Below are 20,589 nucleotides of genomic sequence, written 5' to 3'. Positions count from 1 at the left end.
CGCACGACATTTAGTAGATCTACTTCCCAGGGCCAAGGCTATGGCGATGAAGCTGTCTGCAGTTTCTTTTTTTTGCTTAGTTATTTTACGACGCTGTATCAACTACTATATTATTCAGCACCGATGGAATTGGTGATCGCGAGGTGGTATTTAGCGAGATGAGGGCGAGGGATTCGCCATAGATTGCCTGACATTTGCCTTACGATTTGGGAAAACTTCGGAAAAACCAAACCAGGTAATCAGCCCAAGCAGAAATCGAACCTGCGTCCGAGCGCAACTTCGGATCGGCAGGCAAGCGCCTTAGCCGACTGAGCTACGCCGGTGGCTTGTCTGCAGTTCGTTGCGTCTCTCCTAGATGGCGACTCTTGGATCAATGACAAGCAATCACGTAACCATCTATTTGTCTAATTTCGCAATGGGACATTACATACAAAATTTTAAGAATATGCAGTGATGTCGTGGATTTTTTGAGCGTGTTCTATTTTTTAACAATTATTTTACGACGGGCAACTATTTAAAAAATAATATATACATTTTTTTCATTGTAAGAGCATTTATACACTTGACTCTCCTTTTTCGAACTATATTGAAACCACTTTTCCATCTTCTTTTACGTGGTAAAAAAACTTCAATGAAACCAGTATTTTAAATGCTGATTGCTGCTAGACTATGAAGAATATAGGCTAAATGTAGTATTGCGTGAAATTCATATTTAGAACATACAAAATATCCTACTACAATATTTGTAATTTTTTAGACATCATGATTAAAAAACATATATATATATATATATATATATATTTTTTTTTTTTGCATGGAATGACCCAGATGTAATGTTCATCGGATTTATCAGCATGCGACATTGTTCTGTGAGATTATTTGAAGCAGAAATTTTATGCGAATATAACCCATAACATCCAATAACATTATAATCGCGACGACGGGTGCAACTGGAATTTCTGGTAGGCAAAGACTGTGTTTGGTGATAGGTGTCAGCGAGCGAGGAATTCCACCATTGCTCCGTAAATCATCACAATAATCATACGATACTTTGTAGTTTGCAGCCTATTGTGCATCGACTAATGGTCGCTAAAAGACTACGCGTCGCCCAGTAGATGGAGACGCTTGGGTGAATGACGTTAAGTCAAGTGCGCGTCATTAAATAAAAACAAACATCCAAGAAGTGATTCGAGCTAAATATCTACTTATTCCACAGGACAAGTTGCGGACATACTGAGATTTATGTGTAGTCTAGTAGAGTTTACTTGGATGACGTTATCTCCAAAATTAATTACATGACAATAACGTCCTCCGTGACAAAGAATAGGAAATTACATAAGATAATTTCGAAACTTACTAAGTTTCAACTACATAATGCATAACTGGACAGACAGAGACCGTATCGCTATTGAAAATACCAATGAAATCCGGTATTTATTCGGCGTCTTCAAACTGCATAAAAAAACTGCACGTACTTAATACCGGTATAATGTTTGTAGGACGATTGTAGGCAGACAAGTATAGACGTACAGTTCCCCCAAAAAGAATGTGACGACTCTTGGTGATGAGAAAGTCATAGTTCTATAGCGCGGTTCACACGATATCGACGTAGCATGCAGGATAAAATCTGGTCGTGCATGAGTATTTTCACCCTAGTCCAAAATATGAGTAAGCTGTCAATTTCTGGTATAGGTCCCTGATTACGTCCGTGATGTTTTATCTTTTATGAAAGTATGGAAGGAACCAAAGGGGAAAAACAATATTGTTACGGAATGACAAATGTAGGGCCACTATAAGGATCAAGAGGATGATTACACGGGCCATGAAAAGGACAAAGATAAGGATCACGATTAGGATCACGACAAGAACCAGGACCATGATATGGACTATGAGAAAGACAACAAAGATTACGATAAGGACCAGGCAAAGACAAATATTATTGTAAGGACCACGACAAGGACAAAGATAAAGACAAGGACAATGACAAGGATCACGATTAGAATCACGATATGGACCACAAGCACCACAATAATAGTATACTGTATATCGTATAATATATTTTACAAATGTCACATTTCGCCACCGAAAATTAAGAAAAAAAACTGATAAATATGCGATTTTTTGTTGTTTGACTCGAAAAATTAAGTAACAAATACCGGAGTCGAAAGGTAAGATGAAAAATGCTGGAGTAGCTGCTAATAAAAAGGTTAAATAATGTTCAGATCTATCATAAATTGTTAAATTGTTCCTCAAAATTCGACTCTTCTTACAGATACTGTACAAATTCTCTATGTACAAGTAGGCCTGCAGTCTCGTTCATTGCTGAATATTGACATTGACCAGATGTGTTGTCACAGACTGGTTCATAAACCACGACGAATTTGGCGGTGATATAATATGTAGCCTATATTCTCTTTATTTATTATTCATGTTACAGTCTTCGTACAAGAGGTGATTTTAAAAAGTCGTCACATAACCATACAATAACTGATTAATTGCTTTATGTTCTTGAAACCTAACAATAATCTGCTATATGGGGCAAAATGTGCTAAAATATATGTTTGTTAGTAAAATAACATGTACAAAAATACAAACATAATTCTTCCCTGAAGGAGTAAAAACTCGTGCTCAGGAAGTTATCTAAACATCTACTTAATAAGAATAAAGAGTCAATATAGTAAAATAAAAGTAAATGAACATAACGTTGTAAAATATTATTCAAATAAACAAAATTAGATTAAGAATATTATCATTTCAATCTAATCTGTGACATTAGCCATTAGTATTTCCAACCATATGACGTTTTATCGGGAGATACGATGATTTTAACATTCGGAGTGTGCACCTCATTCTAGTGCAGAGATTAAGATTCAGGAAGTATGATGCTCTACCTCCATGTTCCAAAGTGCCTTCATGGCATGTACAGGGGATACTTTTACCTTGACCTTTTACGACATTCGATGAATCGGTTCTGCAAAGGAATTTTACAATGCTACATTTGTTCGGATTAAATTTTTGCACATTTAAAGGACAAACTAAAATTCTTTCAATGATTTATTGTCATAATATACTGGTCTCTTAAATTTAAAGAGCATATTGGAAATTAAATCAATGGCTTTTACGAAATACGCTATGAAATGTTTCATATAAAACAAATTTTTATCTCGAAAAGAAAATAAAAGCGACCAAAATTGTATTTAACTTTTCTGTTTGAAATATCTCAAAGAATAAACACTTGAAATTAACGACATTACTTACGATTAACTTGTATATACAGAGTGTAAGGAGTGTAAGTGCCATTATTTTAACTGATGATTGTTCATGCCATAAGGAAGCAAAAATGTCTTCGCAATTTTTTTCTAATTGCAATATTTAACTAATTATTAAAGTTTACAATATTAGGCGTTTGGCAACGTTACTGGATGGGGAAGAGGGAGTTTACAAGTACACGGTACAGCTAAACCGGATACAGACATGCCGATACAAAACAGATGCTCTGTTCTAATGCAGGGGCGGGCCGTAGTTTACATGAAACGAACAGCAAATACAAACTTTCAATCTCATTATTGAACTTTATGGTAAATTTCCGTTTTATTCAACAATATTGGCAATATTGGTCCATTTTTTGCTGTACGTCTAAAAAATAAACAATAATGGTTTACTGCACAAAATCACACGATTTTTTTAAATGCACCATTTTAATCTCTCCCGCTTCCATAAAGAAGTATCATTTTTAAAGAGATTTCTGTTTGTGTGATTTTGGAAACGAGGCAAAAGACTCCTAGTTTCTAATAATCGTTGAGAAATCGCTACAAAAGTTCTCCGATTAGGTAACCTTCATTGCGGAAAACATTGAGGTGCAGTAGTGGCAAAAAAAAAAAAAAAAACCGGACCGACCCTTGTAGCTGATTTCAGAGCCTTGTTCACTCAAGAGCGTCGGTGCATATTTCTTGGACCCGAAATCACCTGTGCAGTTGAACAACAGCCACGCAGCTGGTTACTGTTTTCGTTCCGGTTTTTTGCCACTACTGACAAAATATTGCGTCGCGCCACGTCTGAACATTTTGTCAGTAGTGGCAAAGAAAAAAACGGACGAAAATAGTAGCCAGCTGCGTTGCTGTTGTTCAACTGCACAGGTGGTTTCGGGTCCAAGGAATATGCATCGACCCTCTGGAGTGAACAAGGCTCTGAAATCAGCTGCAAGGGTCGGTCCGGTTTTTTTTGCCACTACTGTACATCTTCTTGCCTCACTTGAATTACGACGCCTTTCTCCATAAATTAATAACATATGATATTCCTAAACTGTGAATGACATTGTAAGTTGTTTATCGAATACCCTGTACTGAACTACCATCCGCTCGACAGTAGAGCTTTGGACAGGGAGTTTGAACTCAGCTGACTTGTACTTACGCCTGTGCAGAGTACTGCCTGCTGAACACATTGCTACGTCCCTCACGCCAGAATATTAACAAATTTAAGCATGCGTTTTTATTTAATTTCATGAAAACGTAATAAAACACACAAATATGTATTTAAACTAATATTAACTCTGCTAGAAATACCTACTGATGTAATTGTTTTCGTAATTTTACTAACGATATAAGCAATATAACGCAAATAAAATAAGAAATAGTAAAAATTTTTTTCTGTTCTATGTTGTATGGACATTTTTTGATCTTGTAGACCATACCTGCACAAACAGCGCTCAACGAGAGCAGTGTTTACCGCTCGCCGAAACGGAGAGGGAGATAAGTCAGATAGACTTGCTATAGGTAGAGGAGAGGGAAACGACCACTCAGCTATCTAGTGGAGTGCAGTGTGTAGCCTACACACTACTGCTACAGTACAGTATGGAAGAATCTAAAAGGCGGAACATAACATTTAACATTTAACGATTTACAGCTCGAACTTATTGATCTTCAATGTGACCTAAGGGCTAAAGATCGTTTGAATAATACTACTAGCCTGGTTGAGTTTTACAAGACTAAACATTAGAAAATTATCCACGACTACACAGGCTGGCTGTGAAAACGATTGCTATGTTTGGCTCAACATTTATGTTTGTGAGCAACTGTTTTCTATAATCAACTTTAATAAAGACAGACATCGAACATCTGTAACTGATGTTTCATTAAGATCAGTGGGCTATTGTTCCTTTCAGCTGCCAACAGCATAAAACCTCGTTTTGATGTACTGATAAATAAAAATATAACAAAATGATATTGTACATTTAAGTAGCTATAGAATTTCTATTATTTCTGTAAAATAAATATTTCTTTATTAATTAATAATAGTCCAAGATAGTTTTGCAAACACTGAACGGGAATTAATTTCATGAACACTCGTAATAGTACTTCCTTTTGTGTATATTTTGTACGAGTTCACCCCTTCTTCCAGTCCACCCTTATACAGAGCGCAGCTAATATCTGCATTCCGCTCATGAGCTGTGAACCGGCTCGGAGAGCGCAAACCTTGTGCAGGCCTGCTGTAGACCTTCCCCGACGACTGTTAAAAGGGCGGCACTTCTACCCCTTACACCCTGTATATGAGCAGGACTTTAAGCAATACCTACTGTTTCTGAACTCTTTTGATCAGTAAGTAAGTTTCCCTGTTTTGTTAACCCTTAAGCAGTCGCGCTTAACCACCCCATTCAATTAAATCGTTATTATCTCGAGTATGCGAACTCTGATTTCAAAAATGTTTACGGTTATTGTTACCTTACCAATTCCAATAAAGGTACTGAAAGTTTCAGAAGTTCAGGCTTACAGAATATGTAGTTCCGAGCTGCGTAATATCTGACTGGGGTGTTCACAACACCCCGCGCGACTACTTACTGTAAGGATTAAAGGTTTTTATGCACAAATTACATTACATTTATGATGTTGAACTGCAAACTGATTACTACGGGGACATCATTTTATTTTTACTTCAATTTTTATTGTACCTGAGTTTTTGAATGTACTTCACTCCCACCCCTTCTACTAATGAAGTTCAACCGTCCTCCACACAGAACCAAGGCGCATATCTTAAAGTCATAGTAGCCTTACGGTCACAGTAAATAGTACGTTCCAAAAATATGTTCGCGTTTTCCAGTGACGAAAGAGCTTTCAATATTGAATAATTTTCGCACAGGTACCGCCGTCCATTTGCCTACGTCGTATCCCGGTTTCCCCCATCAGCTTTTATTCGCCAGCTAATGGCTGGGCTGTCTTAGCTCATTCCTGAGAACATTAATTTCTGTTAGGAATTGGACGTCTACGTAATATTATACAACTGTTTAAAATAACTTAAATAAAAGGGCCTCGTTAAGCAATTAACTGTCACGTGATTTCCTCCCTTTCTACGACCCTACGACATAACCACTTGGACAGACAGTAGATAGTATGTCTGAGTATCTTTTCGGATCGGGCAGAAGTGAAGATTTAATTTACAGCACGTAAGGTACTTTATAAAAGAGTAGGTACAGAATTAGTTCAACAGTTACTAGTACGAAGGACGAAACTGGTAATTGGAATTAGGTACAATAGTCTATAGTGCGATAATATGCACATTAGAACTGAAGCCTGTATCGAAATGAACGGCCACCATTTTAAAAAATGTGTTTAAATATCCATATTATGATTATTTTTCAATTTAACTTCATTTTCTATATTGTACGCTAATGTGCTGTAGACAGTATAATATACACTGCATAATGAATACGTCTGAATGGACAGCTCGGTTCGTGAGTAAAAACACTCATTGTTAATACAGCACTGTATGTTGATTAAACAAAAACCTAATGAAAATGATCAAACTCAAAAGCGCAATATTTCCTAGTTTACGTAAATGGATGAACTACTTTTCTTCCCTCCTATACCTAGTAAAGTGATTTGTTTGTATGTCACGCTAGTATCATCGAACTCGAGTCGTGGAAGGGGGTAGTAAACGGCGTTGATCGAGAGGTATAGGCAAGTTAATATTAAAAATGTTAGTAAAATAAAATGATGTCCCTGTACTTTTCCACATAGTCTCCCAGTATTTGTCAGATCATACGTTGGGTTGTTGGGTTATTCTACGACGCTGTATCAGCATCTTAGGTTATCTACCGTTCGAATGAAATGAAGGTGATAATGCCGGTGAAATGAGTCCGGGGTTCAGCACCTAAAGTTACCCAGCATTTGCTCATATTGGATTGAGGGAAAACCCCGGAAAAACCGCAACCAGGCAACTTGCCTAGACCGGGATTCGAACCCGGGTCACCTGGTTTCGCGGCCAGACGCATTGATCGTTACTCCACAGGTTTGGACTCATATGTTGGAACGCATTGGGTCACGAGCAGTGTGTATACAATAAACACTAATTTATCGGGCTCTGTTCTGTACTCCCTGTCATTAATAATAGCTTTCTTTCACCACAGTCGGGAGAGGATTGAGTATTTTTTTCATTAACTTGGAAACCAGATAGTGCTAATCGAACTTGCACAAAACAACTACAGATCCAATTTCGTCTGTACTACTAAACACTGTGCATTCTTGCATCTCTGTCTTTGCATTCGCCCCATGGAGTAGTTCTCCGGAAGCCCACTTGACTCGTACTTGCTACTTCAGACCTGAACTCACTGCAGTAATCAGAAGACGTTTACAAGCTTCCACTAAACTTTCCTTATTGGCAAAAGAAAAACAAACAAACTCCAACTCCACTTAAAATTTCAAACTCCGTAGACCACTTTCAATGTAAATTTGTTTCTTTTGAGGATCAAATTTATTAAGAGAATAGCATGTGGTATTGTGGTAGAGGTAGTTGTGAATAAATCGAAATCGTTTTGTATTTATTTACTTGAACTGACAGGATTAAGGCCATAGAGTCTTCTCTTCCATTCTACCAGATAGTCGGTCTGGGTGGCGCAGTCGGTAGAGTTATGGCCTTCTGTGCTCGAGGCTGCGGGTTCGATCCCGGCGCAGATGAATGGCATTCAAGTACGCTTAAATGCGTCAGTAGATTTACTGGCATGTAAGAGAACCCCTGTTTGACAAAATTGATATAATCTCGGCAGTTGCGAGCGTCGTTAAATAAAAAATATTTTTTTACCAGATAGTACCTATAAATAAAACAAATACAAACGTGACAAAAATAATACGAATTTCATTAAGGTCCAGTAGAGGATCAGAGAACATTTTAAGGTATTTAATGAAACTAATACAAAAAGCGAAAGAGAAAATATCAGTAATAGCGATGATGATAATAACGATTATGATTATAATAAATCGCAGATTAAGGGTAAAACTGACATGACTTAAGGCTGGTTCAAAATGAAACGGGAACGGGAACGGAAACGCCAACGATAACGGAGATATTGTTAAAATAAATTATTTAAATGTAAGCGTTCACAATTAACTATTGTGAATGCTTACATTTAAATACATTTATTTTAACATTATTTCCGTTCTCTTCTTGTTGTCGCTTTCGTTCCCGGTTTATTGTGAACCAGCCTTTAACTCAGTGATCAACTCGGCCGAAAGCGAGCACGGGCCCTCAACACTGCTCCCGTGCAGGACTTGCGGGCATTACCTCATCCTCGACACTATGCAACCCTCATCTCCTATTCAGTAGCGACTCTTGACAGAAGTTAGCTGCAATGTTGAAAATAAGTAATATTTATGTCTCAACGGTCGTCGTCTGCTTCGGGAAGAATTTTATTCACATTAAATTTCAAGACTTCAACCTATGGAGATAGATTTCAAGATTTTCATAGCGTAGTGTTGGGAAAAGTCGTTATTTTTCTGGAACTTTTCTTTTTTTTCTTTAGTAGGTTATTTTACGACGCATTATCAACAGCTCAGGTTATTTAGCGTCTGAATGAGATGAAGGTCGTGTAATGCCGTGTAATGAGTCCGGGGTCCAGTACCGAAAGTTACCCAACATTTGCTCATATTGGATTGAGGGAAAACCCCGGAAGAAACCACAACCAGGTAACTTGCCCCGACCGGGAATCGAACCCGGCCACCTGGTTTCGCGGCTAGACGTGCTAACCGTTACTTCACAGGTGTGGACTGGAACTTTTCAGTGTTCCGATTCCAATAAAGTACTAATTCCAAAGAACAGTTCCAAAATAACAGCTAGCGTCTGTCACAACGTAATAATCACCAAAATATTATATTATTCGAAACTAGTTGCGTTTACAAAAATCTTACATTAGAGATTAGACCATAATGCAATCCGAACCACGACAGCTATCAGTCAGGTATATGTGCAGTAATTCATACAAACTATAAAACATCGCAATGTCTTGATCATTGCTTCTGCTAAATAAAGGCTATTACTACAGTACTATGTGATATTGGTCTGTATTAAAGCTTCATTATTTTATTGGTTATAAACGTTGAGGTTAGTTGGACTACATTTGCACTGTTATGTTACTACAGTATATACAAATTCTATAACACAATACTATACGTTATATAAATTTGTAATTTTTCTTCATTGAATATAATAAAACAATGACTTTGAAATAATAATAATAATAATAATAATAATAATAATAATAATAATAATAATAATAATAATAATAATAGTAATAATAATGATAATAATAATAATAATAGACACAATCTTACAATTTGAAATTGTATTTATTATTTTTGCTACATTAATAACAATTAATGTAAATGAAACCAATCAGACTGATTATTTAATTTTGAAACGCGGCCTGAAAATTCATTGGAGTTAAAAATTTCGTGTTTTTCCCATCATTTTCATATGTGAAGAAACTACTGCACATCTAAGGAGAGCACTTTGGCTGGAACTGTTATGGTCTCTGAGAAAGTATCTGGAGTGTTCCAGAGAAGATGGGTGGAAGGTACTCCGGTTCCAATGGGGAAGAGTCTGTCAGGAACTCCTACTGTTATTTTGGAACAGTGTGTTCTGACCTGCTGTTATTTTTTTTGGAACTTCTCTTTTCTCGGAAATGTTCCGAAAGTTCTGTTACTTTTTTTCCCCATATCTATCGCTGTGGACGTAGTTGGTGCTCCTGCTCAGCTTCAGCTAGAAATTACAGACTAACGATGTGATAGTAAACTGAACGTGAAATATACAGGGTGTTTCCGGGCTGGTGTTACTAACTTTCAGGGATGATGGGGAAGGGCACATGTATCAATTTGAGATAAGGAACCCTGGTCCGGAAATGACTGTGTCGAAAGTTATAAGCAAAAATAGTTGTGTGGAAATGAAATAATTTTATTCCTCTGTACACCTTATTTATGTGTATTTGTCTGTACAACGTACACATACCTGTACTGTATTCATAACAGGTGTTCAAAGTTAAGTCCCCCAACTTTGATGCAGGCATGACATCGTCGCACAACGTTCTGACGTAACCTTTGGAACAACCCCGATTTTGAATAATTTCAAGGGAAAAATTGTTCCGTGGCCGGGTATCGATCCCGGGACCTCTGGTTGAACGTACCAGCGCTTTACCACTGAGCTACTCGGGAACAATTTTTCCCTTGAAATTATTCAAATCTGCTTTACAGGGAGCTTCACCTGAAAGACTAGATTTGCAACCCCGATTTTGTTCGAAAATTGTCACAGGCAACGAGAATTTGTGCTCGGAGATCCTCTTCCGTGTCGATTGGTGTCTCATACACAAGACTTTTCAAAAAACCTCACAAGAAGAAATCAAATGCGGTCAGATCAGGTGAACAGCTCGTTCACATGAAACAGGACCTCCTTTTCCTATACACCTTTAAGGGAATGTCGCACACAGGTGGTCACGAACAGTATGTGCAAAGTGGGATGGGGCTTCATCATGTTGGAACCACATACGTGACGAACATCCAGTGGGATATGTTCCAACGACTAGAGGAGTACGTCTTTCAAAAACGGAATACTGTAGGTAGACAACGTAAACATCGTCACATTAATACAGTATGTGTAAGATGTACAGATAAATACACACAAGTAAGGTGTACAGAGGAATAAAATTATTTCATTTCCACACAACTATTTTTGCTTATAACTTTCGACTCGGTCATTTCCGAACCAGGGTTCCTGATCTCAAATTAATACATGTGCCCTTCCCCATCATCCCTGAAAGTTAATAACACCTGCCCGGAAACACTCTGTGTTAGCAGAAAAAATGTTTGTGTGATTTTTTTATCCAGAATTGCCATAAATCAGATTTCTCAGGCTTCATTAGTACGCTTTCGACATACTGTGCGTGTTCTAACCCACATAATTTATACAGTAGATCTCCAATTATCCGGACTAATAGGAGTAGTATGATCCGGATATGCAGGAATCCGGATTATTGGGTCGGAAATGAAGAGTCTAGTAACAACAGTAGTAAGCTACTGCATGATACTATAGGTCTACAGTTTATAATGAACGAAGTTGTACATATTCAAACAAAATAGTATTTGAAATGGATTAAAATTATAAGAATTCTTCATATTCCATACAAAACAGAACTTTACGTATGTAACGTAGTACTGTACGCGAAATAAAACCTAAACATATGCAACTTTCTTTGAGGTCCAGTCGGGGCAAGTTACCTGGTTGAGGTTTTTTCCGGAGTTTTCCCTCAACCCAATATGAGCAAATGCTGGGTAACTTTCGGTGTTGGACCCCGGACTCATTTCACCGGCATTATCACCATTTTATTCAGACGCTAAATAACCTAAGATGTTGATAAAGCGTCGTAAAATAACTTACTAAAAATAAACAATTTCAACTGTCCTGAAACATTATTCGGATAATTGACGATCCGGATATTTGGAGTTCGGATAATTGGAGTTATACCGTACAAACAGTTCCTTTCGTTAATGAAAATAAGTATGTCATCACGGAAGTAATTCATCTAACTATAACCTACAAAGTTTCCTCAGTGCATGCACTGACCAGATCATAGTGCATTCATTCATTCATTCATTCATTCATTCATTCATTCATTCATTCATTCATTCATTCATTCATTCATTCATTAATTCATTCAGTGTTCAGCCCAAGGACAGGTCTTTCACTGCAAATCCAACTTTCTCCAGTCTTTCCTATTTTCTGCCTTCCTCATTGTTTCCTCATATGATCCATACATCTTAATGTCGTCTATCATCTGATATCTTCTTCTACCCTGAACTCTTCTCCCGTTCACCGTCCTTCAGTACGCAGTTTCTTCTCAGCCAGTGACCCAACCAACAGATAATCGAAATCATCTTCTGACGTAATCAATAAATCCAAGATTGAAGAACAGCCAAATGTATTGCAAAACAACCACCTTTGATCAATTGTAATAACATGACAATACGACACATAAGATTTTATTATTTTATCATTACTATTAACAATTAATCATTTCTTATTGTTTTATAATACTTTGCCATTTTTTTAAATTTATTGCTATTATATTCCCATTTCACTTATAATTAACAAATTCAAATTAAACCTTTCATATTACTGATATTCGTACATGGCAATAATTTAATGCGTGTCATTTAACCATTCACAAATGTTTGTAACATGAGTTATATGTATATATAATCACAATTGTCCTTCCAAAGTTACATGTCTGAAATCATTTTACAATCATTAATCATCTCTCATAGTTTTATAATACTTTGTCTTTTAAATCTATTGCTATTACCATTTCACTTATAATTAACAAATTCAATTTAAACCAATTCAAATATCACTGATATTCGTACTTGGCAATAATTTAATGCGTGTCATTTAACCATTCACAAATGTTTGTAACATGAGTTATATGTATATATAATCACAATTGTCCTTCCAAAGTTACATGTCTGAAATCATTTTACAATCATTAATCATCTCTCATAGTTTTATAATACTTTGTCTTTTAAATCTATTGCTATTACCATTTCACTTATAATTAACAAATTCAATTTAAACCTTTCATATCACTGATATTCGTACTTGGCAATAATTTAATGCGTGTCATTTAACCATTCACAAATGTTTGTAACATGAGTTATATGTATATACAATCACAATTGTCCTTCCAAATTTACATGTTTGAATTCATTTTTACAAAAACTTTTACTTAACTACATAATAGGCTACATAAAACTCATGAAATTTATCTGTCATGTATATTACAATGTATATTCGTTAATTTGTTCAAGTTCTAGATTACGTGTTTTAACATATTATCTGATGATGCCGAAAAGGCGAAAACGTTAATATTTTATACATATTGTAGCAAATAAACATTTGCAAATAGATAAATCTTATGATTGAACTCAAAATATTTTCACTATATTATATTAGATTTATCTGAATACAAAATGAATTGCAAAATACTCTGACGTAATGACGTTCTATAAAATGTTTATAGAATGCTTGGTCTTCCAAATAGAACTCGTGTATCCTTCGTAGCAGACGTTGAACAGTTGACTGAGAACTACGAAAGTTGAAGTTTCTATGTGTAATATAGAGCTGTGGTTCCCAACCTTTTGAACGTCACGGACACCTTGAAGTTGATATTCCATATATTCTTTTTTTTTATTCATTTATTATATTCCATAGATCTTACTTGAGCAATGAAGCTTGAAGATGTGGACCAAGTCAAAATTTTACAATATTACAATTACAAGTTTTACAAATTTTTACAATATTTTACAGTTTTTACAGTTTTACAATTTAGTAATTTTCTACAATTTTTTAAAATTTTCTGCAATTTTTTACAATATTTTGGCGAGATGTAGTGAGATGAGGTGAGGTCCGAGGATTCGCCAAAAGATTACCCGGCATTTGCCTTTAGGCTGGGGAAAATCAAGAGCAAGAATAAATACCAGAATAATATATTCCATGTTGACTATAAGAATATAAATATAAAGTATAAGCAGCACTGAAAAAAGACAAAAAAATTAAAGTATATATAGTCAATCATGATCAACCAACCAAACTATTTAATAATCTAATTTCACCTAACAAATTTAATGAAGGCGGAGCATTTTGGCGGACTCTCAGAATATTTGACATACTTTGAGGCTGGTAATCATAGTCTATCCATTAAACATTTGCCTAATATAGTGAATTAAACATCCTTATTAAAATAACAGCGATATTAAATTTCAGTTTTAGCTTTTGAATATAATCTGAAAATACATCAACAATAGTAATACGCGTTACAAGAGCGGTATGTTGAAGTTTTCATGTTCGAGGAAAAGTTTGAAAAAGCGAAACGTAGTTGAGGAATTTCTAATTAGTTGCAATGAAATCTCCATCTTGGTTTCTGTTCAATGACGGCAAATTTGCAAAACAAAAATATCTATCTTCAACATTGTTGCTTTAAAATGTTTTCTGTGTTTACTATACTCCAGCAGGCCGTGATACACGTCTGTCTTTTTACCCCCAGTCTATAAATGCGAACTTAAAACAAACGGCTTCCTTAATGTTACATGCATCACGAATGCAGTAACTTTAGTGGAGTTGTAGAGTTTACTTAATTTTTGCAAATATTTAAAAACAATAATTAACAGTGCAATTTAAGTGAAATTGCAGTGGTAAGTTTCCAATTTATAATTATTACTATATTGAACGTCTCTAAAAATAATATGTTAAAAGCCTAAAGCAGTAAAATCAATATGTCACTTAAGCGGTAAGAAGAGGGAAATTGTTATGTGTATTAGATTGGGAATACTGAATGTGGAATTTTAGACTTACCGCGGATTGGTTTTGTGCGGAAACCAAGCAAATACGCACGATCTCGCACAAAAGTAATTTTTGGTTATATCACAGTCTAGTATATACAGTCACGAAGCTCAATACGTAGTAAATATGCATCCATACATAGTTGCAAACCACTAGGATCGCTAATATCGCCTCATTACAGACAATGCGAAATAGTACCGGCACAGTCTGTTGTTCCTAGCACCCTCACAACTCAAGCTTCGTGACTGTATATACTAGACTGTGGTTATATCATGTCTTTACTGTAGAAAATGAAACCATATTTTAGACTTACCACAAGATTATTGGAGAGATGGTTGATGTCTTTACTGTGAAAAATTAAATCAGACTTTTAGATTTACTTTAAGATTATCAGTGGGATGGATGATGTTCTTTACGAAGTCCGGCTCAATAAAATTGTACACCCTCTGATACGGAAAATGGTCGCGCTCCTGTCGCGTGAATTTGTCTGTGTCGTTCTTGTACGGTGAAATATTAAGCATCGAGGTTCAAGGATGACGTAAAGTCTTAGCAGCGACGTATCTGTATGTCACGAAACTATATATTCCCTACGAAGCCTTTATGGCTTAGAGATAGAGCTTTCTTCTCGTTACCAAAATCGGGCTTCGAATCTCTCTCTGTAAAACGCACGCGTGTAAGCACAGAGCACACGATGATTTCCAAGCTATTCCGAGATGGGACTTAATCTCTGAACAGCGACCAATTTCCATGTCAAAGAGTACACAGATACGGAATTAAAATTTGGAGCGAGTCTTGACGGGAGTTCATCTGTATGTAGGCAACAATTTAACACGACTGTCCACAAATTGCATATACAGGTTGTTTCCTAGGTGGTGTTACAAACTTTCAGGGATGATGGCGAAGGGCACATTATCAATTTGAGATAAGGAACCATGGTCCGGAAATGACCGAGTCGAAAGTTATAAGCAAAAATAATTGTGTGGAAATGGAATTGTAATTTGGCACCACGTGCCCTCCTTCCCTTAACTTTTGGAACAGTCGTGGAAAAATGGTATGGGCCGGATGTTCCTACGTGGGTACTTAGCCCGATACAGTCTGTGAGCTTGTCTACTGTTCCCATTGGCTCATCCGTATTCGAAAATCAGGTCTGCTTATTCCGCTCTCGTATACTCTTCCATTTCACTAGGACTGATCGACTGGACACTGCAACTTGTACACATACACTGCTGTCTACAGACGTGCATATCAGGACCGACCATGCCCGATACACATTACGCTATCTGCATTGCTTTAGTGTCATTTCCTGTCCCCAGCTCTCAGACAGCGCACTGAATGGAATACTGTAAGTAGACAACGTAAACAATGTCAGATGAATACAGTATGTGTAAGATGTACAGATAAATACATATAAATAAGGAGTACAGAGGAATAAAATTATTTCATTTCCACAGAACTATTTTTGCTTGTAACTTTCGACTCAGTCATTTCCGGACCAGGGTTCCTTATCTCAAATTGATACATGTGCCCTTCGCCATCATCCCTGAAAGTTTGTAACACTACCTCGGAAACACCCTGTATATGGTCTACCAGGTGCGTCCAACAACTAGAGATGACATGAAACAAAGAATTAGAGAAGTCTGTGGGTCTCTCAGCTGTGCTGAAGTGCAGTCACGGACGTTAGGAGGTGATCAGAACATTGTTTAGCACAGGTGACGTACATTTTAACACTTACTATGAAGAGTGTACGTACATAAACAACATACTGCATTTCTCAGAAGATACCATTTTTGTTGCTTTGTGAGTAAACAATAAAAGTTAGAAAAAAAAGTTTAGGTAAAAGTTGTTTCTTTTTAAAAGTAGTTTCCAATGGTACATTCAATGACCATGTTCTCATTTGAAATTTCGAAGTTGACCATAGGTACCCCTACTTCCGGTTTGTTACGTGAATTGGTACTACCACCAACCGATTCTTTACATAGGTTTTGGTTATCAAATTTTTTTATGAACAACCAGTATCATGTATTTTTCGAAAAAAAAAAAAAAAAAGCTGATACGGGTGGTCTGAAACACCCAGTGTGTGTGTGTGTGTATGTATGTATGTGATGTATGTATGTATATCGAATATGTACGCAAAACTTGCAAGCCAAAATGTCTCTCGGGCAAACTCATTCCTATTAAACTCTGTGTCATAAAAGTCTGAGATAAACAAAATATATTGCAGCAACCCGATAAAATTAAATTTTTGTTTAAGTACCGTTCGAAAACATATCTTCTTTCCGCGGACCCTCTGCAAATCATTACGAACCGCCAGGGGTCCGCGGACCACGGATTGGGAACTACTGATATAGATTATTAAACATTAAATACAACTTTTTTCGTAGTCGTGATATTTTTTAAGTTGCATAACTAAGAAAATTGCAATGCTGGCTAACTATCGGTGCTGGACCCCGGACTCATTTCACCGGCATTATCACCTTCATCTCATTCAGACGCTAAATAACCTAAGATGTTGATAAAGCGTCGTAAAATAATTTGCTAAAAAAAAAAAAGGAAATTGCTATTATTAGCTTATGCGTAAACGAGAAGCGTGACTTAACTAAAAAGTTTATGCAATTTAAATTACATCGTGAACGAGTAGGTTACCTTTAGGATTCAAGAATATGACGTCAGTCTTTCATATCGAATAAATTTCTAATTTAGAATTAAAATTGGCCTTCAAATTGTTGAAAGCTAAACGTTGTCTTCTTACAAGTCTTTCCTTTGTATGCTTTTCTATCTCGATTATTTTTTCTTCAAGAGATGCCAAAAGAAGATGGTCATGCTCATTAATGATGTATTTTAATTGCTCTCTGCTTCTTCCTGTGATATATTCAATGTATCTAAATTGCTTAGCAACAGAAGTCATGTTGAATACCTCTGTGTGTGTATGTGTGTGTATGTCAGCTGGGTCGCTGCAGCGCGCTCCGCCATGTTGGTTGCGGAGGTTCATATTGATCGCAGCTATTTTCTGCCGTCCCTGCCTAGTAACAGCACTGCTCGCCGTTCAGCCCTCAGTCCCTCTCGCAACCTGTTCCCGTCCACAGACCTGTGTGTCCCTCTCCTCAAAATTCCTTCGCGTTCCTTTCTATGTTTCGCTTCAAAGATCTGTATTTATATACACACAACTTCGCAACGCATTCTGTAATAGGCTTCCGATATAGCCTTTGTGCTATTGGCTGAAACCCCGTCAACAGAGAGATCTGGGTTCGGTATCCGCTAGAAATTGCGATTCGTTGTGGGCAAAACCCTGGTTTTCGCAATGTACTTCGAATGACGATTATTTTTTCAACGTGAAACGTTTATGAACTTAACATTTGAGAAATCTGATCACACTTTTTGTTAATACAGTGACCACATTAATTATAGTAGGTCTTGGATGGTTGTAATTATATGTTCAACACAAAGTCGTTTCGAATCCGGCCAGCCGTCATGAAACAAAATAGGAGGAAAGAATGTTCCTGAAAGTGTCATCGTAATTAATTTTTTAACGTAAATGTAAATAGTTTAACAAAATTTTCAGCTTAATTTTAATTTGATCAAAAATATTATTATTCGTACAGAAATTGGATGATTAATAAATGCGAGTGTGATAAAGACAGAAATTACTAATTTAACAGAGACTAATTTTAAAGTATTTAACTGTGTTATTAATTTCCAAATGAAGTCAATTCTCTACATTGACATTATTATTATTATTATTATTATTATTATTATTATTATTATTATTATAAGTCTACAATTTCAAACATTTTAATGACATCATATCGATGTGTGAATCGTTTCGATTATAATTGCATTATTGTCTCGAGACTAGGCATCATGAAATGAGGAAACAATTATGAGACTCCGCCTTTTTAAATTTAAAGGTGAGGAATATAAAGATATAAATGTAAAGAAATATCGAAATGTTATTTCAAATTCCAAACATCCCACCCATGTTCACAATAACAGTCACAAACAACATGAACGTTTCACTCAGTTATACGGATTCCATGAATCCAGTCAGATTTTATTACACCATCACCATCATCATCATCATCATCATCATCATCATCATCATCATCATCATCATCATCATGTCTGCCTTGGTGGTGCAGTTGGTATACCGCTGGTCTTCTGTGCCCGAGGTTGCGAGTTCGATCCCGGCTCAGGTCGATGTCATTTAAGTGTGCTTAAATGTGACAGACTCGTGTCAGTAGATTTACTGGCATTTAAAAAAACTCCTGCGGGACAAAATTCCAGCGACGCTGATATAACCTCGGCAGTTGAGAGCGTCGTTAAATGAAACAAAATATTTATATTTTCATCATCATCATCATCATCATCATTATCATCATCATCATCATCATCATCATCATCATCATCATCATCACGAATTAGTCTGTATACCATATAGATACGATTTGATTTCATATTTCTCCTGTAAAATCGTTAGGTTTTTTAATAGTAATAGCTAATAGTAATTTATTTTCCATTACACAGGAATAGTGTGTGGACATAGAAATAGAAATATTTAAATAAGTCATTAATAGGATCCTTACATTAATAGTGGTTTTAAAATAAACAATTACATGAAATAATAAAACGTATACAGGGATAGGAGCCTTATATTATTGCAGTGGTTTTACAATAAACAATTACACGAAATAATAAAATGTATACAGGAATAGAATCCTTACATTATAAATGTGGTTTCACAATAAACAATTAGGCCTACATGAGATAGTAAACTATATATAAGTATATAAGTGTTTTTCTTAACTAAATAAAATAAAAAATTAAATAATATTAAAAAAGAAATTAAAGTTCGTTGCAATATAGTAGTTAACGCAATGGGTTATAAATATTATTAATCGGGATTGGGTTTGGTACTAGCCATTACATTTAAAATTAATAATTTATAAATAAATTTGAAGGAAACCTATGTGAACTCAATGTGAATAATAAAAATGAATTGAACCAGGAGTGACAATATTTCGTCATTAATTTATACATCTTTTCTGAAGTACTGGTCCAGCTTATAAGAACATTTATTTGCTAGATAGCGTTCTAGTGAATTTCAAAATGAAAATTTGATTTCTGGTCGCGAATGCTGGCTGAAAGGGAATTAAAATATTTGGAAAAAAAGGCAAAGAGGAGGTGACTAAAAAGTTGCGTAGTGTGCTTGGAGAGAAGAATAACATTTTTATTAAGAGTATCATACAAATGGTAGTCTGTTGTTACCCAGTGTATTGTGTTTTCTCAATCTGGCAACGTGTAATGTCTGATCATCATCTTATTTTCTTACTGTTTCCTTAACGATGTATAAGGAGAAAATATTGTGACTGCAAAAAAAAAATGTTTCCAAATTTTCGTAGAAATAAGTCTGTAACATTGCTGATACTATACCAAAAAAGTAGGGTAGAATAAGTCTGCCTGTCCGCAGCAGTTTAGTATAAATCGCAATATAGCGAACGCCAGTAGGGAAGTTATCCCCACCCACATGAAATGTGCACTCGACACAACACTCGCCTATCACGTAGTGTGTCTGTTGAGCTAGTAGGGGAAAAGTGGAAGGAGTTGTGGGCGGAACTTCTACGTTCGCTATATTGCGATTTGCCCGCAGTTTGTTCTGAATTATTACCGGATTTTGTTCAGTCATTATCAAGAGCGCGATATGAACGATCAATCGATGCCACTAAAAGTGCTTGGTCCACCTTAGTCTTTCTTCATCATTCGGCTTACGCGATTATACACAAGTCAATCAATCCAGAAATATTGAGAATGAAATACAGCAATATACGTATTAATAGTCCAATAGCCTAGAGCAGCGGTCATCAGCACAGAGTACCCTGGGGCTAGCGTCTCTTATCCTTGGAGAAGACACTGCACTATGGTGCATTCGTAGCTGCTGGCGGGTAT

This window comes from Periplaneta americana, chromosome 12, assembly GCF_040183065.1.
Source record: "Periplaneta americana isolate PAMFEO1 chromosome 12, P.americana_PAMFEO1_priV1, whole genome shotgun sequence".
In the NCBI taxonomy this organism is placed as follows: Eukaryota; Metazoa; Arthropoda; class Insecta; order Blattodea; family Blattidae; genus Periplaneta; species Periplaneta americana.
The sequence above is the reverse complement of the archived record's forward strand: the minus strand, read 5'-3'. Positions refer to the sequence as shown.